A 22,709-nucleotide genomic window follows, 5' to 3' on the forward strand; every position below is an offset into this window, starting at 1 on the left:
AGCCGGGCGGGGCGCTTTGCAGGGCTGCAAAGATTGGCGGGGGTGGGGCCAGCCAGGCCTGGGTGTGGGGTGCAGGGGGATGAGCAGGACACCGCCCGAGGCTCAAATTTTCTGTGCCCTTAACCACCCTTTGAAACTTTGCTATATAGCGGGGAAAAAAAAAATCTTACCTCTAAATTCCTACTAGATACCCTTTAACTTTGGAGGCCGATGCAGGTAATGTTGAATAATTTACCCAAAACAGTCTGGGCACAACCTTACAGACCTCCATTTCCTTCCAATTTAGGTCTCATTCATTCAACAATATTTGTTTGTTGATTCATTATTTCAAATATTTGAGTGTTTGCCATGAGCCAGGCACTGGGGAAAGAAAGAGAGAGACTGATTAGACTCCGTAGTGGGGTGAGGGTGGAGGTTAAAAGGCAGGAAGGGATTTAAGAGATATTTGAAAGTAGAAACGCCTTTAAAAATCAAATGATGTTCTTTATTTTGATCTGAGTAGTAGTAAAAAGTCACAGGCCGGGCGCAGTGGCTCACACCTGTAATCCCAGCACTTTGGGAAGCTGAGGCGGGCGGATCACAAGGTGAGGAGTTCGAGACCAGCCTGACCAACATGGCGAAACCCCGTCTCTACTAAAAATACAAAAATTAGCCAGGCATGATGGCAGGTGCCTGTAATCCCAGCTACTGGGGGAGGCTGAGGCAGGAGAATTGCTTGAACCCGGAAGGCGGAGGTTGCAGTTAGCCGAGATCTTGCCATTGCAATCCAGCCTGGGCAACAAGAGTGAAACTCTGTCTCAAAAAAAAAAAAAAAAAAAAAAAAAAAGTCACAGAGTTTACACTTAAGATATGTGCTCTTTCCTCTAGGTAAGTCATACTTCAATAAAAAAGAAAAAGAAATTAATCGAATGGCTGCCAAATTATATTCTAGCATCAATGTGTGTATGGTCCTCATCTGTTTCCTAATCTCTTCCTCATCTCTATGAACAGAAACTGGTAAACATGTTAGATGAGTTTCTAAATAAATAAGAGTGTGAGACACATGTAAATTTTATACTGCACATATAGATTAACGCCATTCCTCAAAATGCACCCTTTGGTAAGAAAAGCAATGTTAATAATAATAATAAAATAAACTCTTTTGGAATGAATTCGTTCAACAGACATTTACTAACAGGCTGTTTCCAGGCCAGGTACCTTGCTGGGTGGGGATTGTTGGGAGCTTCTAAAATGAATCGGGAAACACCACAGTTCCCGACTCAAGGAGATTACAATTTGGCTGGGGACAAAGTCATGTATGCAGATAAGGAAATGATAAATATTCACAGAGGAAACGGTGTATTACATAACATGTAAAGAAGGAAGATGGGGAAAGAGACACCCCAAAGGGAGCAACAACATAAGCAAGGCCAGAGGTAAGGAATCTCCGTTTAGGCTGGGCGCAGTGGCTCATGCCTGTAATCTCAGCACTTAGGAAGGGTGAGACAGGCAGGTTGCTTGAGTCTGGGAGTTCGAGACCAGCCTGGGCAACATGGCAAAACCCTGCCTCTACAAAAAAAAAACAAAACAAAACCAAAAAAATTAGCTGGGTGTAGTGGTGTGTGCCTGTAGTCCCAGCTACTGGGGGGAGAGGGGGCACCGTGGGCTGAGGTGGAAGGATCACTTGAGTCCAGGAGGCTGAGGCTGCTGTGAGCTGAGATCATGCCACTGCACTCCAGCCTGGAGGACAGAGCAAGACCCTGTCTAAAAAAAAAAGAAAAAAGAAAAAAGAAAAAGAAAGAAAGAAAAATCTCTGTATTGTTTAAGGAATTTCAGATGGGCAAATGTAACTGGAATGGTGTGTGTCTGCATGGAGTGTGTTGAGATCTGAGGTTTCTTCTAGATAGGTTGCAACTGGGTCGCAGTGAGCAATGAATGCCATGCTGAAGAATGACTGCTATTTATTGAGTTTGCTACTATATACACCTTAAAATTACCATTGTCCTCAAAACAACCTAACAAAGTAGGTATTGATAGGCTCGCTGCAGCCTCAACCTCCGGGGCTCAAGCTATCCTCTTACCTCAGTCCCCCGAGTAGCTGGGACCACAGGCATGTACCACCACACCCAGCTAATTTAAAAAATTTTTTTAATAGACACGAGGTATCACCATGTTGCCCAGGCTGGTCTCAAACTCCTGAGCTCAAGCGATCTGTCCACTTTGGCCTCCCAAAGTGTTGGGTATACCGCGCCTGGCCCGTTAGCCTTCTTTTTACAAATGAGAGAGCTGAGAGTCTGAGAGACTGAATAATTTACCTCAGAGCTCATAGGTGGGATTTAAACCCATTCTGGTCTGACTCCATTGCTGGCTCTTCTTTACCCCAACCACAGAGCTAAAGAACTTGGCTTGTGGCCAGGCGCCATGGCTCACACCTGTAATCCCAGTACTTTGGGAGGACAAGGTGGGTGGATCACCTGAGATCAAGACCAGCCCGACCAACATGGAGAAACCCTGTCTCTACTAAAAATACAAAATTAGCAGGGTGTGGTGGCGCATGCCTGTAATCCCAGCTACTCGGGAGGCTGAGGCAGGAGAATCGCTTGAACCCGGGAGGCAGAGGTTTCGGTGAGCCAAGATCGTGCCATTACACTCCAGCCTGGGCAACAAGAACGAAACTCCATCTCAAAAAAACAAAACAAAACAAAACAAAAAGTCAGTAAAGAACTTGGCCTGTGTTCTGAAGCTAATAGGGAACCACTGAAGATTTTCAAGCTGTTAAGTGATATCAGCTCTATGTTTTGAGGGAGGAACTCTGCTAGCAACATGGAACCTGGGTTAAAGAAGAGAACAGGAATTCAGGGTCAATTTATGACCCCCAAAAGGAAATATTTTCATTACAGTCACTTCTCATTCTTGATCTAAAACAGTACCACCCAGCTTGATTGCTGATCTTACTCACCAAGCAGCTTGCAAAAATCAAGTCCACTCTCAGAATTTGAAGAGTTGGTGCTTGAATTAATTCAGATAATTGCAGGCAATCATTCCAAAAAAGGCCCTCCAAAAGGACCATTTTGTCAGGGACAATGATCTGAATATTTAGGTTCTGAAAAGTATGTTTAAAAATAACAAGTCGGCCGGGCGCGGTGGCTCATGCCTGTGATCCCAGCACTTTGGGAGGCCAAGGCAGGTGGATCACAAGGTCAGGAGTTCAAGACCAGCCTGGCCAAGATGGTGAAACCCCCGTCTCTACTAAAAATACAAAAAAAAAAAAAAAATTAGCCAGGCATGGTGGCAGGTGCCTGTAATTCCAGCTACTCGGGAGGCTGAGGCAGGAGAATCGCTTGAACCCGGGAGGTGGAGGTTGCAGTGAGCTGAGATCGCACCATTGCACTCCAGCCTGGGCAACAAGAGCGAAACTCCGTCTCAAAAAAACAAAAAACAAACAAACAAAAAAAACACAAGTCTACTTTACATCTTATATATTTAGTGCCCTCTTATCACTCTCACGTACCCCACTCTGAAAATAGACACATACACTTCAAATGAAAGAAAAAGAAGTAGCAAGAGGGATCTGATTCCATTTGACCAGATCCACAGTTTCTCTTTGTCTAGACACCTGATTTTTTTTTTTTTTTTTTTTTTTTTTTTGAGACTGGGTCTTGCTCTGTCACCCAGCCTGGAGTGCAGTGGCATGAATACAGTTCACTGCAGCCTTGACTTCCTGGGGAGAAGTGATCCTCCTACTTCAGCTTCCCATGTAGCTTGGACTATAGGTGCACACCACGACGCCTTGCTTTTTTTTTTTTTTTGCTTTTTTTTTTTGGTAGGGAGATGGGGGTCTCACTTTGTTGTCCAGGCTGGTCTCAAACTCCTGGGCTCAAGTGATCCTCCTGCCTCAGCCTCCCAAAGTGCTGGGATTACAGGATTGAGCCGCCATGCCTAGCCTTTTTTTTTTTCCCTAAGGGACAGAGTTTTGCTCTGTCACCTAGGTTGGAGTACAGTGGTGTGATCATGGCTCACTGCAGCCTCAACCTCCAGGTAGCTGGGACTACAGGCACATGCCACCACACCCGGCTAATTTTTTGTTTCTTGTAGAGACAGGATTTTGCCATGTTGCCCAGGCTGGTCTTGAACTCCTGGACTCAAGCGATCCACCCAAGTCAGCCTCCCAAAGTGCTGGGATTACAGGCATGAGCCATCACAGCCAATCCAGACACCTGATTTTTAAGAGATTGAAAATATGTGTTTTACTCTCATGGCTGCCAGTGAGCCCTCATCTGAAACAAACAAACAAACAAATAAACTTGAAGATAGAAGAAAACTCTGGAAGTGATGAGGCTATAACCTTGCTTCCAGACAACAGCTTCTTAGTGAGTGACAGGGTGTTCTGGGGTGGGGATATATGGGGTGAGTAGGTGAGGACTCAGGTTCTGGGTGGAATGATTGGAAGACTGGTTTCAGCTGCTTACCATTCCTAGCAGCCTTGTGTTTGGAAGGTTGGAGGGCTCTTGGAACATCCTCTCCTAAGAGATGACTGGAAAAGTCCAGAATTAATTTATCTTGGGGAAACAGGTAAGATAAAAACTTCTAGAATCGGCCGGGCGTGGTGGCTCACACCTGTAATCCCAGCACTTTGGGAGGCCGAGGTGGGCGGATCACGAGGTCAGAAGTTTGAGACAAGCCTGACCAACATGGTGAAACCCCGTCTCTACTAAAAATACAAAAATTAGCTGGGCATAGTGGCGTGCGCCTCTGGTCCCAGCTACTCAGAGGCTGAGGCAGGAGAATGGCTTGAACCCGGGAGATGGAAGTTGCAGTGAGCCAAGATCGCACCACTGCACTCCAGCCCTGGGTGACAGAGCGAGACTCCATCTCAAACAAACAAACAAACAAACAAAACTTCTGGGACCCAAAGTCCCCCAAAATCTCAGTGTTCTCCAGATGGCAGCAAGAAGAAGTAGCTCTCACAGGTTTGCCCAGAAGATGGTGCTGTAAGACAAGCCCCTCTTTCATCCTTAGCCTGGCCAGGATCAGTGACGGGACTACGAAAAGGCTTGCAGGAACCAGACCTAGAGGGCATCTCTACTCTCTATTGGACAGGAGTTATCTCACAGTGCTGAGCATTGCAGTCCATTCCTAGATACTCCCTAGACCACAGAGGAGAACCTTGGGGGTTCCCACATCAGAGCTGTGAGCACCTCCATGGGAACACGAAGGTGAGAGACCCTGGGAACCTGGGACAGCAATTGTCCTGAGAAAACAGGGCCTCTGATCAAGAAACACTGTCAAGAAATACAGACCTGGCTGGGCATGGTGTCTCGCTCCTGTAATCCCAGCACTTTGGGAGGCCGAGGTGGGCAGATCACTTTAGGTCAGGAGTTCGAGACCAACATGGCCAACATGGTGAAACCCTGTCTCTACTAAAAATACAAAAATTAGCTGGGCATGGTGACACATGCCTGTAATCCCAGCTACTCGGGAGGGTGAGGCAGGAGAATTGCTTGAACCCAAGAGATGGAGGTTGCAGTGAGCCGAGACTGCGCCACTGCACTACAGCCTGGGTGATGGAGTGAGACTCTGTCTCAAACAAACAAACAGAAAACAAATACAGACCTTTTCCTCCAACTCTGGAGATTTGGACCCATTCCCCAAGGTAGCTGGGAGGTTGAGGAAGGGGGCTGAGGGGCTTGGGCACTGACTGAAGTTTATACTCTAAGGTAGAAAAAAAAGTGGATCTTTCTGGGAGAGCAAGCTAGAGGCCTTCAGATTAGGAAAGTGAAACTCAAAGGGTGACTTACCCAATGTCACACAGCTAACAAGGGGCAGAACTGAGACAAGAAAGAGGGTTTCCTGGAACCCTCTTACCTCTTTCTGCCCTGTGTTTTCTGCAGATCATGAGAATATAACGTTTATAAATAGAATTCCCTTGACAAGGAGTGCCTTCCTGGGCAGTAAGAAAAAATAGCAGGGCTCTTGACTCAAAACCCCAATGCACATTTTTCTTTGCATGCTTTTTTTTTTTTTTTTTTAACAGTCTCACTCTATCACCCAGGCTAGTGTACAGTGGCACAGTCTCTGCTCACTGCAACCTCCACCTCCCAGGTTCAAGTAATTCTCCTGCCTCAGCCTCTTGAGTAGCTGGGATTACAGGCACCTGCCACCATGCCTGGTTAATTTTTGTATTTTTAGTAGAGACGGGGTTTCACCATGTTGCCCAGGCTGGTCTCGAACTCCTGAGCTCAAGCAATCTGCCCACCTCGGCCTCCCAAAGTGCTGGGAGCCACCATGGCTGGCTCCAATAGCGTTTTCTAATTTTTATTTAATTAATTAATTAATTTATTTATTTATTTATTGAGACAGAATCTTGCTCTGTCGCCCAGGCTGGAGTAAGTGGCGCCATCCTGACTCACTGCTGCATGTGCCTCCTGGGTTCAAGTGATTCTCGTGCTTCAACCTCCCAAGTAGCTGGGACTAGAGGCACACAACACCATGCCCAGCTAATTTTTGTATTTTTAGTAGAGACAGGGTTTCACCATATTGGCCAGGCTAGTCTCAAACTCCTGACCTCAAGTGATCCTCCCGCCTTGGCCTCCCAAAGTGCTAGGATTACAGACGTAAGCCACCGCGCCCAGCACGTCTGTTTTTTAAATAATGAAATTAATAAGTGAGTCCCATCAGCTGCACTTCTTTTCTGAGAGAGGATAATTTATATACAAGACACAGAAAAGCTTCTTGCACAATGTTCTTTTAATAGGATTTATGTAAACTCACATTTGTCAGGATCCGTAAAAGTATTCTATTTCTTTCACACATGTAATTTTTTTGTACCTCTATCTCAGTGAAGGAGGCAGGCATTGTCATTCCCACTTGTGAGGTGATTGAGGATGCTCTCGGGTCCTGGGAGCAGAAGCAATGCGGCCTGAACCCAGGTATGGATTTCATTTTGAAGAAAGGTCTCCTTGTAGGGCACTATCCTGGACCCAGTGGGCCTGCCCTTCCTATTTATTTCTTAGTGAAACCAGAAAGTTTGCTGGGGCCAGTATGATGGAGCATCGTGACTGACAAATGGCTGGGATTAGTCTAATGGGTAGGCAGCTGTATATGGAGGAAGGCGATGAGGGATCAGACCATTTCCCCAGATTCCAGTTGAAACTTTGCAGGCAGTAGCTAAATGAATCAGAGAAGATAAGAAGACTGGAATACCTTGCAGAACACTTACCATACCCTCCCACCTCCAGCCCCAAGGAGGATTAGGATGCAGGGAGTCTGCAGATGAAACAGTTGTTTACAAAGGCTGGAGAAGCACGCCAGGAAACTAGTCCAGGGGCAGTTTCCAGGGCCTGAGATTGATACTACTCCATCTTGAAAACTGAAAAAAAAAAAACAAAACAAAAAGTGTGAGTCTTTAGTTCTGTACTCCCTTTAGTTCTGGGAGTGCATTTGGAGTTTCCTTTAAATTCTATGTGGATACAGGGTGCTGAAGGAGGAGAATCACTTGAACCCCAGAGGCAGAGGTTGCAGTGAGATGAGATGATGCCACTGCTCTCCAGCCTGGGCGACACAGTAAGACTGTTTCAAAAATAAAACAAAAGGCCAGGCGTGGTGGCTCACGCCTATAATCCCAGCACTTTGTGACTCCATCTCAAAAAAATAATAATAAATAAAATAAAATAAATTGTACGTGGATAAATTGAGGAGAGCTAAGGTGCAACACATGAGAAAGAGACAAGGGGTGGGGGTGGGCACAGTGGCTCACGCCTGTAATCCCAGCACTTTGGGAGGCCAAGGCAGGTGGATCACCTGCGGTCAGGAGTTCACCAGCCTGGCCAACATGGTGAAACCTTGTCTCTACTAAAAATACAAAAATTAGCTGGGCATGGTGGCACACGCCTGTAGTCCCAGCTACTCCGGAGGCTGAGGCAGGATTGTTGCTTGAGCCCATGAGGCAGAGGTTGTAGCGAGCCGAGATCACGCCACTACACTCCAGCCTGGGCGACACAGCGAAACTCCAACTCAAAAAGAAAAAAAAAAGGGGGCGGGCGTGGGTGCTGGGAAGGCAAGAAGGAAATAGCAGAGGAGAGACAAGGGAACTCCTGGCTTGGGAAGGCTCTTGCCTGTCCCACCTCATGCAAGCATAAGCACTCCTGCCAAGATGGGGGCCCTCCGGAGGATGTCCAACTTAAAGCTCAGATCCTGGGCAGCAGCAACGGGGAGGGGATTGGGGTGTCCTAGGGCAGATGGCCTTAAGGGACCTATTTGTAGAGGCAGAGGCCCAGAGGCTGTCATATGCAAGCTGCTAAGGGTCACGAGAGAAATCCGGAGCTTCCCTGATGACCATCTTTCTTCTCCTCCTCTTTCTGACTCTCTTCTTCCTTCCACTCTCCCTAAACCTGCTGAATCCCTTAGGCAGCTGGGATCAACATAAGCTAGAAACTGATGCGTATACAAGGGAAATCAGGAAGCCTAGAAACAGCAGAACCTGGGAGGGGTACCTGTGTACAGGGCAAATGAAGGGAGCCTGAAAACAGCTGAATCTGGGGAGATGGAACTGCCTAGTGAGAGAGCAAGGGGCTTCTGGAAACTGCCGAATCCAGGGAGGCCAATTTGTATACCGGGGAAATATGGGGGAACCTAGAAACAGCAGGATCTGGGGAGACAGTCGTGTACAGGGGGCAGACAGAGGGAGTAGCCTGAAAACAGTTGAATCTGGGGAGGAAGATTCGTGTGCAGAGGGAAAAAGGGGAGACTGGAAACAGCACAATCTGGGGAGATAGGATAGTGTACAGTAGAAGCTAGGGTGGCCTGGAAACCGGGGCTCTCAGGGGATGAATCTGCTTTAAATTGCATGGGGGGTGAGGGAGCCTGGGGAATCTGATGTGGCAGGCGCGAGCAGGGACACGGGCAAGCACAGGGGTGGAGTCAGGGTGCTGGTTGCATGGAAGGGGAACGCAATGGAACTCCCTGCCTTGTAGGTTTGAGTTAGACCCCTTGGCAGCCTCTTCTTGCAGACAGGGCAGGGTAAGGGAGTAGCTCTCCAATGGGGAGCCAGGATTTCACACGGCAAGAAGAGAAGGGCCTTTGTGTGCAGTTGCTGCCCTGGTCCTAAAATGAGCAAAGCCTGGAATTCCCTAGGGGAAACAGCCCAGGAGTTGGAGTGGGAGAGGATGAGGAGGTTGAAGGAGCTTCGGTCCCCTTGCCTGCCTTCTTCCCAACCCCTCTCTGACAGGGATAGGCCTCTTTCTCCCTTTCTACCGACCAGCCTGACCTCTCCCTTCGGCAGTTCCCTTCTGAGTGACAGACAGACAAAGACAGAGCTGTAGACCATTGACTGAAGGAGGCCCCACAAAAGTTCTCTCCCAACCCACCATCCCCCCATACCCTCCCCAGAGGCCCTGAGCCAGCCAGGGCCAACGGGAGCTGTCACTCTAGTGGAGCTGCCTTCAGGTAGGTGACAGGCCTTCAGGAGGCAGGGTGACTAGGGGCTGGGAAAGGCCTGAGATTTTTGGGATTCTGTCTGTGCCTCTTGGAAACCAGAGTTTCCCAGCCGGTTGCCTCTGAGAGAGGACTGGGAAACCAGAGTTTCCCAGCCGGTTGCCTCTGAGAGAGGAAAGGGGGCAGAACAGTGGCCACTATTGCAGAAATAAAAACCTGGTTCCACTATTTCTAGCTGTGGGATCTTGGCCAGTTGTCATTCCTCTCTGGGTTTCAGTTTTTCATCTGTAAAATGAAGGATTGGTCCAGATCTCTAAAGGCCCTTGCAGCTCTAACATGAGGATTCTTAGTAGCCTTGGAGAGAGAGCTCAGCCTGGCATTTCTTCTTATTTGCTAATATGGCTCAGAACTTTCTGGCGAACATTGGAAGGAGGCTGGCATTTGGGATGTTGTGAGAGTGTTTAAGCAAGCTTTCCCTGGCATTGATAACACTTCTGGAACATGCGTGTTTCTACTTTTCGTCACTCCAAAGGGTTCCTCCCCTTGAGCAAAATTATTTTTTACGCCAACCACCTCAGGCTTCCTGCCTTGTGATTTAGGCTGGAAGGTGGAATCTGAACCCAGAATCTCATCTTCCTGTCCCAAATCTGCCTTCTTCCCTGCCGGCCTCACTCCCAACCTCTCTGTGCTCTCTTGCCTCTGGCTTCTGTTATTACCTCCTTTCTCCTAAAGCCAGGGATGTTTGGAAAGAGGGCTTATGCTTGGGATCTTAGAGTGAAGCCTCAGAGTCTCAGGGAAAGGACCCTCCTCCCCTAACAGAAAGACAGCCAGGTACCCCAAGGCCCCGAGGCATCGCACTGCCCCTTGTTCATTACTAAGTCCGGAGAGGGTTCGCAGTGCATCCCTTGCAAGGCTGCCAGCTGGGGGTACATCTGAGACCACCTATAAAAAACCACCCTCAGCCTGGAAGCATGGAAAGCATAGTGTGTGTGTGATGTGGAGGGGGTCAAATAACCATGGGCCTAACTCAGGCCAGGCCTGAGTGGCTAGAGTACCAGACCTGTGCTTCTCCACTCCTCCCTTTAGTCTGAGAAACCACTGCGTTTAGCACAAGAAGCATGGCTTGGGCTGATGCTCTGATGGTTCCAGAAACCCTGCCCACCTCCAGGCTGTGCAGATGAAATCATTCCCAGCACTTACAGAACGGGAATGGAAGAGTCTTGTCCACATGGAAGGGGAACTATGGTTGCCTGCCTTACCTCTCTTGGGGACCTCAGGTGACCTGCCTCAACATACCAAGGGGGAGGAGGAGGAGTCTTCAGGGGACAGTGCTGGGAGCTGGACTCCCGGGGTTCAATGTCACCAAAGATGGCCTGGGGACACAGAACCTCTTGCGAACCGCACTGGGTCCAGTCCTCCCTAAACACAGGCTGAGTGCGGGTCGTCTCTCCCCCACTCTGCCTTCCTGGGCACCGTCAGGGATGCGCGGGCAGTTCTTAATGAGTCCCAAGGCTGTGGGAGCTGAAGGGGTAGTGGGCCAGGCGGAGGAGGGAGGGGGGAGGGGGGAGGGGATCTGATTAGAATCCGGGCCGTATGGCGAACACTGCGGAGATGGAGGTAATCACTGAGCGGGCGAGACAGCGTGCTCGGCGACAGCAGGCGGCCCCGCCGTCGCCATGGCAACCGCGGCCTCCGGGGCGCGCGGCTAGGCGCAGCTCGGCGTCTGCGGCGGAACATCTGCTTTGCACAGGGCTGCTGGGAGCCAGGGGGCGCGGGCGCGGCTGCTCCCCCCACCCCGCGAAAAAGAAACAAATTAGGCCAACTGTCCAATGAGGGGCCGCAAATGTATTTATTAATGCGAGGGAAAGGTTGTTCCGGAGCGCAGTTTGATTAATGTTTGAGTCTTCAGCTTGTCAGTCTGGTTTTGTCTCCTGCAAAAGGGGAAAAGGGAGGGGTTGGGTGAGGGGCTGGTAGGGGACTGGGGAGGAGAGAGACAACAAAGCGGGAGGGGATGTTAATGGCCAAATAGGCTCTTTTTCATGTTTCCCCCAGCCTGCCATCCTTGATGGATGGCTCAGACAGACACCAGAGCGCATCAGGGAGACGCAAGCCCCTCAGAGAGATGGCGGGATGGAAGAGAGGGGACCGCTGGAGCCTGGCTGGGGTCGGTGCGGCGGGAACTCCCGAGGGCTGCCTGGAGAGGAATGGCCCAGGAAACGGGCAACTTCTGGGGAAACCAGAGGAAAACTGCACTCATGTTTACAAGTCTCCCCTCCCCTCCCCAGTTTGCCCCTCTGGGCCCTGGAGATAGCAGCGAGGTCGGAGAGTGAGAGGTCTCCATACTTTCTGGATATAGAAAGAGGCGAGAAGCTCTCATCCGTGTGTTAGGGACGGGAGAAGGGAAGTAGGCAAAAGCCTATGCTTCGAATTCTCCTTCCTCTCTCTTTCCTCCACCCTTTTCTTTTCTTTCCTCTCACCCTATGTCCTCGGCCATATATCATGTCTTCACTTTTGCTCCGTCGTCGCTCCTTCCTCTTTGTCTCTTCTGTTGTTTCTTTCCTCCATCTCCCCCATGCCCCGTTGGTGACATCAGCTGGCTGTGATAGGAACTGCCTTGCGAAGATGTCTTCTGTGACCAGTCTGAACACCTATAATGCTTTCTGTTTTTCCTTCTCTAGAGTCATGGGGGACCTGAGAGCCCCCTTGGAAACTCAAATTTGACGACCCAGTTTGTGAGAAAACACAACCCCACCCCTTTTCTACCCTCCCCACTAAATCCTCAGCTCCAGCCCACTAGGAATGTGGAGTGCAAACTGAAAATTACCGATTTCTGGTCAGGCCTGGGATTCAGAAACACAGGAGAAGGTCTGTAAAACTTAGGCTGCTTTGAGGTTAGAGGCTTCCTCTTTACTATCCCTTGACAAAAAAAAAAAAAAAAGAAAGAAAAAGAAAAAGAAAAAAAAAAGAAAGAAAAGAAAAGAAATACCCCTTTAAAGCCTAAGCCAAATTCTAACATGACTATGCAGCTCATTTTACCTTCTTGTACAAGAAAGAAGTGCATTTCTACATCTGAAGAGCTTTGCAAGAGGGAAGTTATTGGACACCAAAAAAACCTATTTGATGGTGGGGCACAGTGGCTCATGCCTATAATCCCAGCACTTTGGGAGGCCGAGGCAGATGGATCACTTGAGGTCAGGAGTTCAAGACCAGCCTGGCCAACATGGTGAAACTCCATCTCTACTAAAAATACAAAAAATTATCCGGGTGTGGTGGCATGCGCCTGTAATTCCAGCTACTCGGGAGGCGGAGGTAGGAGAATTGGTGGAAACCGGAGGCAGAGGTTGCAGTGAGCAGAGATGGTGCCACTGCACTCCAGCCTGGGTGACAGGGCGAGACCTCATCTCAAAAAACAAACAAACAAACAAACAAACAAAAACGTGGAGGAGATCAGAGCCCCACTCTCCACGGAAGATTTTTATTTATTATCAGCAGCATCACAATTATTATATTTAATTATTATTTACAGTGTTGGGATGGAGGGATTATTCTCTTCAAATGTGGTCATAGCACGGTGGTTGAGAGCAGTGGCTCTGGAATCAAACCATCTGGATTGAATTCTGGTTTCTCCACCTGCGAGCGGGATGACCATGGGCAAATTACTTAGCTCTCTCTAAGCCTCAGTTTCCTCATCAGTAAAATGGGATTATAGTTGTCCGTAGATCACTGGGTTGTAGAAAGGACAAATGACATAATCCATATAAAGTGTATAGCATTGTGTATAATGATTATTATGTGCCCAATACACATTGGCTGTTACTTGGTTATAGATCCTTTTCAAACACATCCCATGATCACCAGCACTGAATATGCATTGCACTCCAACTATGTATGTGGCATTACATTAAATATAAGGTAGCAAGAGATATAAACATGACTTCTGCTCTCAAAGGTTTACAGTCTTTCTGATGAGAAACAGTAGATGCATTAAAAATTACAAATCACCTAAGGAATCGTATGCCAAGTGCCAAATGAGTAGTCAAATGCCAGATGCTTCAACGCTCAGCTCCAAGGGAGGGATTGCAGGACTTGGAGCTAGGGGTCCCCCGCAAAAGGGGCCACAGAGCCTGGGTCTTTAAGGAAGTGAGGGGTGGAATGAAGTGAAGTGAAAAAGGGAATGGCATGAGCAAAGACTATGAGGATGGCTTGCTTTTGAATGAATGAGTCTGGCTGCACCTATAGAGGAAACTTGGGGCTGAGTAGGTGGCCTGTGCCGGTAGTTCCAGCTACTCTGGAGGCTGAGGCATGAGGATCACTTGAGTCCAGGAGTGTGTGACCCGGCTGGGCAACACAGCAAGACCTCATCTCTAAAAAAGATAAAAATAAAGTTTATCAGCCTGGGCAACATAGCGAGACCTGTCTCTACAAATAAAAAATTGGCCGGGCATGGTTATGGCTGCCTGTGGTCCCAGCTACTTGGGAGGCTGAGGTGGGAAGATGGCTTGAGCTCAGGCAGTCAAGGCTGGGAGCTGGGAAGGTGCCACTGCACTCCAGCCTGGGAGGCAGAGTGAGACCCTGTTTCAAAAATAAATAAATAAATAAAAATAAAGTGTAGACTTGATAAGAATCTTGAATACAGGGCCAGGCACGGTGGCGCATGCCTGTAATCCCACCACTTTGGAAGGCTGAGGAGGGTGGATCACCTGAGGTCAGGAGTTCGAGACCAGCCTGGCCAACATGGCGAAACCCTGTCTCTACTAAAAACACAAAAATTAGCCAGGCATGGTGGCGCATGCCTGTAGTCCCAGCTACTCAGGAGACTGACACAGGAGAATTGCTTGAACCCAGGAGGCGGAGGTTGCAGTGAGCCGAAATTGCGCCACTGCACTCCAGCCTGGGCGACAGAGCGAGACTCCATCACCAAAAAAAAAAAAAAAAAAGAATCTTTTTTTTGTTTGTTTTGGAGACTTTTTTGGAAAATGGCAGCCATAGAAAAACATTCAAACCATCCCACCACCTTCCAAGGATGAGGATCTGGTTCCTTTGAGGAAAGCAACACAAATGTGCTGAAGACTCTGAAGATAATTCCCATGGAGCCTTCCCATTTTCCAAAAAAAGTTTTGAAACTGCTTTTAGCAATGGCAAAGTGCTGAAATAGAATTATAGCCTCCTACTAAGAAGTCATGACAACTGAGTGCCATCTATGATCCTGGATTGTATCCTGGACTGGCGGTAGAGAGGGTTTGACAATGTAAATAGTCATAAAGGACATTACTGGAAAAATGGATGGACATTGAATATGGGTTGTACATTAGATGGTAGTTTCATAACAATGTTAAATTTATTGATTTTGATCATGATACTGAGGTTGTTTGTGTAAGAGAATGCCTTTGTTCTTAGGAAACACATACTAGAATATTTAGGAGTAAAGGGACAGGATGTCTCCAATGTACTCTCCAAAAGTTGCAAAAAAATGCATATGTAAACATGTAGATAGATAAGGATGAAATGAATGGAGCAAAATGTAAACAATTGATGAATCTGGGTAAAGGGCATATGGGAGTTCTTTGTACTATTTTTGACATTTTTTTATAAGTTTGAAATTTATCAAAATAAAAAGTTACCAAAAAACCAACTATATAGCCTCCATCTGAAGGAGAGAGATTCATTTAGATGTTGATTCTTTCTTTCTTTCTTTCTTTCTTTCTTTCTTTCTTTCTTTCTTTCTTTCTTTCTTTCTTTCTTTCTTTCTTTCTTTCTTTTTTCGAGACAGAGTTTCGCTCTGTTGCCCAGGCTGGAGTGCAGTGGTGCCATCTCGGCTCACTGCAAGCTCCGCCTCCCAGGTTCACGCCATTCTCCTGCCTCAGCCTCCCAAGTAGCTGGGACTAGAGGTGCCCACCACCACACATGGCTAATTTTTTTTTTTTAGTAGAGACAGGGTTTCACCGTGTTAGCCAGGGTGGTCTTGATCTCCTGACCTTGTGATCGGCTCACCTCAGCCTCCCAAAGTGCTGGGATTATAGGCATGAGCCACCGTGCCCGGCCAGATGTTGATTCTTTCAAAATGGTCCTCTTAGGAGGCACTGTACTTTTCAACACTTTATCAGGATTGGGTGAAAACATGAAAGACAAGCTCATCAGCTCTGTGGATGACACACAGCTAAAAGAGAGAATTAATGTTTTGGGTGACAGGCTAAGGATTTAATAAGATCTTAGCAGGATGGGAACATTGGCCGAAATCGAACACAGTTTAACATGATGTATGCTCCATCAGTGTTAAATTGAGTTGAGTGAGGCGAAATTTAAAAGAATTAAATAAGTTTTATACTTGTCACCAAAAGAGTTAATTCAGTAGGAATGAGGAAGACATGGCCTAAGAGTGACATATACTAAAAACAGTAAGTTTAGTTGCCTGCAACCTCAATATGCTGATATGATAGAGAAGCTACTATGGGCCGGGCATGGTGGCTCACACCTGTAATCCCAGCACTTTGGGAGGCTGAAGAGGACAGATCACATGAGGCCAGGAGTTCGAGCCAGCCTGGCCAACATGATGAAACCTTGTCTCTACTAAAAATACTAAAATTAGCTGGGTGTGGTGGTGTAATCCCAGCTACTGGGAGGCTGAGGCACAGGCATTGCTTGAATCCGGGAGGTGGAGGTTGCAGTGAGCCGAGATTGTGACACTGCACTCTAGCCTGGGAGACAGAGTGAAACTCTAACCAAACAAACAAACAAAACTGCTATGATCTGCGTCTGCTGTAAAAAATTATAGATTCTGAGCTGCATTAATAAAATACAGTCTTTAGAACAAGGGAGGTGATGGTCTTTCTTCATCCTGTGCCCTTTGGAATTAATCTTTAGGTCTGGGGCACTATTTATAAAGAAAGGCATTGCTAATGAAAAACCCTGTGGGATATATAAACAATAGTGAGATTTTGAAAGGAGAGCACTTGAGGAATAGGTGAAGGAATTAGGAATGTTTAATTCTCAGGGATTCCTTTTGGCTGCCTTCTAGACATTTGATTGGCATCTGAACTGTGGAGGAAGATTTACATATTCTCCATCAATTCACACAATGAAAAAAGGACAGAAGGAGGTGAATTACAGGGAAATAGTTTCTGGTTTAATATGAGAAAGATTTTTCTAAACATTAAAACAGGGCTGGGCGCGGTGGCTCACGCCTGTAATCCCAGCACTTTGGGAGGCCGAGGCGGGCGGATCACTAGGTCAGGAAATCAAGACCATTCTGGCTAACACGGTGAAACCCCGTCTCTAATAAAGATACAAAAAATTAGCCTGGCGTAGTGGTGGGTGCCTGTAGTCCCAGCTACTCCTGAGGCTGAGGCAGGAGAATGGCGTGAACCCGGGAGGCAGAGCTTGCAGTGAGCCGAGATGGCACCACTGCACTCCAGCCTGGGTGACACAGCCAGACTCCGTCTCAAAAAAAACAAAAACAAACAAACAAACAAAAACATTAAAACAGTCTGAAAATAGAAAGGCATTACCTAGTGAGGTAATAAGTTATCTGTGGCTGGAAGTATCCAAAGAAGGCTATTATGAGGGCTACTATAATAATAATTCTTGCAACAGGAAGGACCCTAGGTTAGGTAGACTGCTGGTCTGTTGAACTCTAAAGTTCTAGGTAATTACATGTCTATTTAGAAACAAAAACAAAAACAAAAACAAAAAAACACCTACCAGCCTCTCTTCTCTGTGGTCTTTATTATATAATGTTTACAGAAACTGCCCACACACCCACTGATTGTATAAAGCTTGGGACTGGACTGGGAGCTTCTTCATTTTGAATTCCTTGCTTCCCTACCCCATCTCTTTTCCAGCCTTCCATCCTGCCCCTTAGTTGCCTCTGTCCAGAACTTTCCATGTCTGCCTGCAGGATGGGACTTCTTGAGAGATCTGTAATATTGAAAATTCTGCCAGGCACAGTCGCTCATGCTTGTAATCCCAGTACTTTAGGAGGCTAAGGCGGGCGGATCACTTGACACAAGAAATACGAGACCAGCCTGGCCAACATGATGAAACACCGTCTCTACTAAAAATACAAAAATTAGCTAGGTGTGGTAGCACATGCTTATAATCCAGCTACTTGGGATGCTGAGGCACAAGAATTGCCTGAACCCAGGAGGTGGAGGTCAAAGTGAGCTGAGATTGTGCCACTGCACTCCAGCCTGGGCAACAGGGTGAGCCTGTCTCAAAAAAAAAGAGGCCACATGCAGTGGTTCATGCCTGTAATCTCAGCACTTTGGGAAGCCAAGGTGGGCGGATCACTTGAGGTCAGGAGTTCGAGACCAGCCTGGCCAACATGATGAAACACCGTCTCTACTAAAAATACAAAAATTAGCTAGGCGTGGTAGCACATGCTTATAATCCAGCTACTTGGGATGCTGAGGCACAAGAATTGCCTGAACCCAGGAGGTGGAGGTCAAAGTGAGCTGAGATTGTGCCACTGCACTCCAGCCTGGGCAACAGGGTGAGCCTGTCTCAAAAAAAAAGAGGCCACATGCAGTGGTTCATGCCTGTAATCTCAGCACTTTGGGAAGCCAAGGTGGGCGGATCACTTGAGGTCAGGAGTTCGAGACCAGCCTGGCCAACATGGTGAAACCCTGTCTCTATAAAAAATACAGAAGTTAGCCAGGCATGGTGGCACGTGCCTGTAATCCCAGCTCCTTGGGTGACTGAGGCAGGAGAATCGCTTGAACCCGGGAGACAGAGGTTGCAGTGAGCCGAGATGGCGCCACTGCACTCCAGCCTGGGTGACAGAGCAAGACTCCATCTCAAAAACAAAAACAAAAACAGGACAAAAAACAAAAAAACAAAAAAAGAAAAGCTGGGTATTGTGCCAGTCTCCCTACTGAGGCTGACTCTAACCCATAGCTGACTGGCATTTGCTCTCAGAGCACAGTTTCTGCATTTGAGAAATTTCGCTGGAATCCCAGCACTCTTCTTAGTGTGGCAGAAGGCAAGGTGAAGGTGTGAGTTAGTGGAATATGTGGGTTCTAAACACCAAGCGGAGCAAACCCCCAAGGATGGACAGCACATCTCAAGAGCAAAGGAAGGTAGAAAACAGAGATCAGAGACAGCCTCTCTTTCTCTCCTGTAGCCTTTCCCCTCAGTTCTTTTCTGTTTTAATCACAGGAAGAGTGATTAGTCAGCCGAGGAAGGATGGGGGAAGAAAGCAGATGAGTTTTATCTGGCTGGGGTCTGCCCGAGCCGCAGCCATGTGACTACCTGGCTGACCTGGGGTCTCCATCATGTCCCTGCCTGTCCACAAGACGGATCAGGCTGCCCTTCTCTGCAGCACCCACCCCCGCCCCCATTCCAGGAGAGGGTTGCTAGGATAATTATAGCCTACTTGTTTCTCTCTCTCCCTCTCTCTTATTCCTGTAGGTCCTGGACATTTTTTACTTTCTCAGAGGACTGGGGAACTTCTTCAACACTGTAGTAAACTAGAATCTGGAAAGTTCCTTCCAGCAGAAATGAGGAGGTTAAATTCTCAGAAATCATTTCTATTTTTTACCCTTCTCTACCCACCTCCCTCCCAATGTTAACTGGGAACCTATTGCTTTGCCCTTCATTTCAACAACACAGAGCCTTTCCCCAAATATTCAGGCCTCCCTGTCATCCTTAAAACTGCTCCCCTCAACCTGCTGGGCTCAAGTGACTCACTCACCTCAGGCTCCTGAGTAGCTGAGACTACAGGCATGCACCACTTCTGGCTAATTTTTATATTTTTTGCAGAGACGGGGGTCTCATCATGTTGCCCAGTCTGGTCTCGAACTCCCGGGCTCAAGCTATCTGCCCACCTTGGCATCCCAAAGTGCTGGGATTACAGGCATGAGCTACTGTGCCCAGCCTCGGGTATCTCATGCAGTATTGAAGGAAACAGACCTGGCTTTGAATCCTAGTTCTATCAGTTGCAAGCTCTGTGACCTTGGATAAGTGGCAAAATCTCTCAGAGGATCCATTATTCCACTTGTGAAATGGGAATAATTATACCCATTCACACAATTTTTGTAAAAATTCAACAAAATAATGCATGTAAAGCTCTTAGCCAATGACTGGCAAAGTAAGTGCTCAAAAGATGGCAACTATTGCTCCTAGGGCTCACCTTTGTTTGTGCTAAGTGGATGAAGCAAAAGGAGATGGCAGGGGTTAAGGGAAACACACCAGAAAGGAGGCTCACAGAGGAGATGCTGAAAGGGATGGATTTGGTTAATGTAGGACAGATGGTGGAGAAGGAGGAAGAAGATGGGGAGAAGGAAAGGGGAAGGAAACGGCTCATTGGAGACTAGCCTGGTAGAGTAAGAGAGAAAGTTGGGATGCACAGAACAAGACAGAGCACGGGAAAGGGATGGACAAAGAGCAGATGGGAGAGGAAGACAGAATGACAAAGACGCAGAGGGCGGGGGAAACCCAGCTGGTGTGAAACAGACAAGAGGTGCTGGAGAAGACAGAAGAAAAAGAGAAAACCAAGGGGTGGGGGGCAGTGTCAAAATGAGACAGGGAAGCAGGGGCAGGACAGACAGACTGAGAGCAAGTTGGGAAAGCACAAGATGGACAGACAGATGGCAGGGACAAGAGGGTGCCCTGGGTTGCCTGCATTCTGCTGTGTTTACCAGCTAATTGAGTTAAATTGTTGTCAGAGATGTAATTAAAGGGTAGAGAGAGCTCTCTGGCAGGCCCGAAACAGATGGAGGGGGCTTTAATTGGTAATTAAATTCTTCCCTGGCAGCTGAGGAAGGAGCTTGTGCTTCAGCCTCACAAGGCCACGGGTGGCCTTCCCCCGACTCCTGGCCCCTCTCAGGGGCTCTTTGGGGAGGGGGCTGGGCCCTGCGCACCAGCAGCCCGGCAGGTGGCGAGGCCTGGTAACTGCAGGAGAATGAATGCCAAAGCGACCCTTCTTCCCTGCTGGGGCTGGCTCAGCTCCCATGAGCGAATCCAAGCACACCCACCCCCGCGCCTGCTCCTCCCCAACCTCCCCACCCTCACCCACCAAACTAGCATTGACCGATGAATTCCTACGTGGCCCCCATTGCTTCACTTGGGATCCCAGGGAAGAATAGTGGGGCTCTGGCCCTGCAGCCTGATCAGCTTGGGAAGAGTTAGTTGGTTTAGTCAGGGACCCAGGCAGACCCATCTCTTGGCATGACTCCCACGAGCCTGTCAGCATCTGCCCCCCTCCCCCTTCCAGGAGACGCTGTGCAGAGATTCTATTCTGCCTGGCACATCACTGTCTGGCGCTGACTCTGCTTCCATCCTTCTCCACCCCCTGCCCTCACCCCCACAGCAGCAAATAAGACAGGGATGGGATCAGTCACCCTGATGGGCAGATAGATTGGTTAGATGCTCTAAGATGTGGGCATTTAGACTAATCAGCTTTCAATTCCAAATCTCAACTTGACCTGAATTTCATTGGAGAAGGACCCTTGGGATGGCAGATTTCCCTGAAACCCACAAATTCTAGACGTGATCCATTTCAAAGAAAGAGATAAGTAAAAAGAGAGCACAGAGGCAAGGCTTTTTAAAAGAAGGCTGAACGGGAAGTTAGGCAGAAAGAAAATCCAGGGCAGACATTGTGGGATTATTGTAAAATGCATGGCTGACTATGAGTCAGCAATACAGTGCTATTCTTACAAAAGCAAGCTGCATGCCGGATGCATAAATAAGGAACCTGGGGGTCATTCTCTTTATATCTCAGCTGATCAGACAAAAGTTCTTTGTCTTGCTCTGGACTCCAGGGAGCCTAGAGAGTCACAGGCGAGTTTCAAGGGGTTTCTGGGAGAACTGTAGAAATGACAGAAGGATTTGTGAGGCAGAGTGTCCGATTGTATGAATTTTCACTCAGTTTGTCAAGCATTCTCTGTTTTTTTGCCTTCAGCCCCACATATGCTGGTCTCTCTGCCAGGATCTTTGCTCTCCACCCTCCCTTCCACATCCTTGGACTAACTGCTACTTATCCTAAGGCCGCAAGTTAGCACTCCTTTCCTTCTTTCCCCTCCCTCCCTTCCTTCCTTCCTTCCAGTTGAGTCTCACTCTCTTGCTACATGCTGGAAAGCAGTGGTACAAACACCACTCACTGCACCCTCCACCTCCCAGGCTAAAGCAATTCTCTTGCCTCAGCCTCCTGAGTAGCTGGGATTACAGGCACACGCCACCACACCCAGCTATTTATTTTATTGTAGAGATGGGGTTTTGCTATGTTGCCTAGGTTGGTCTCAAATCCCTGGGCTCAAGGGATCCGCCTGCCTCGGCCTCCCAAAGTGCTGGGATTACAGGCATGAGCCACCATACCCGACCCTTCATTTCTTCAGGAGGCTTTGCCCCACCCCATCTTACCATCCCAACATCTGCCCTAGCCTGACATCCTGACATGCTATTTTTTTTATTATTATTTTTTAGAGATGAGGGTCTTGCTGTGTCGCCCAGGCTGGAGTGCAGTGGTGCAATCAAGGCTCACTGAAGCACCGTGACCTCCTCCCAGGCTCAAGCAATCCTCCCACCTCAGCCTCTCAAGTAGCTGGGACCACAGGCATGTGTTGCCATACCCGGCTAATTTTTTAATTTTTTGTAGAGACAGGGTCTCACTATGTTGCCCAGGCTGGTTTCAAACTCCTGACTTCAAGCGATCCTCCTGCCTTGGCTTCCCAAAGTGTTGAGATTATAGGCATGAGCCACCATTGCAAATTTAACTGTCTGACTCCCTTAAAAGGCTATAGGATGCAAAAGCCAAGGATAGTGTCCATTTTGCTCATCTCCCCAACAGCTACTAAAGGACCTGGTGAGTAGGAGGTGCTGAATTAATTTTTATTGAATGAAGAAATAAACCCAGAACATTCAGGGTGAAGAAAGCAAACTCTGAAATCATCAGTGAAGTTATTATGCAGATGAGAGGCCTAGAAATGCAGCCAAGATTTAGTTAGGTTAGCTGTGGGAAAGAACCTTTTTTTTTTTTTTTTTTTTGGTCTTTCCCTATTTGCTAAGGGAAAATGAGGAAATCTCTTTTAGAAACAGAAGACAAAGTCTTATGACTGGTCAGCTGGTGATAGCCTTCACCCTCTGCTGTGGGAGGTCAGGAGAGGGAGTGTGCTGGTTCCCAAACACCAGACCCCTCCCCAACGGGAGATTTTTAATAATCAGTATGTCTAGAGGCAGGGGTAAGAAATTGTACTTTTTATTTTATTTTTTAAAATTATTTATTTATTTATGTATTTATTTTTTGAGACGGAGTCTCGCTCTGTCGCCCAGGCTGGGGTGCAGTGGCGCGATCTCAGCTCACTGCA

The 22,709-nt window shown here is 47.8% G+C and overlaps 1 long non-coding RNA gene across 1 annotated transcript; it reads right to left on the minus strand.

Moving 5' to 3' along the window:
* Positions 1-11,241: 11,241 nt before the first annotated feature.
* LOC112206095 (uncharacterized) lies at positions 11,242-12,156 on the minus strand. Its single transcript, XR_002940300.2, has 2 exons — positions 11,889-12,156; positions 11,242-11,389 (listed from the first exon to the last, which is right to left on the minus strand). It is a non-coding gene; the product is annotated as an uncharacterized LOC112206095 (long non-coding RNA).
* Positions 12,157-22,709: the final 10,553 nt, after the last annotated feature.

This window comes from Pan troglodytes, chromosome 19 (genome assembly GCF_028858775.2).
Source record: "Pan troglodytes isolate AG18354 chromosome 19, NHGRI_mPanTro3-v2.0_pri, whole genome shotgun sequence".
Taxonomy (NCBI): Eukaryota; Metazoa; Chordata; class Mammalia; order Primates; family Hominidae; genus Pan; species Pan troglodytes.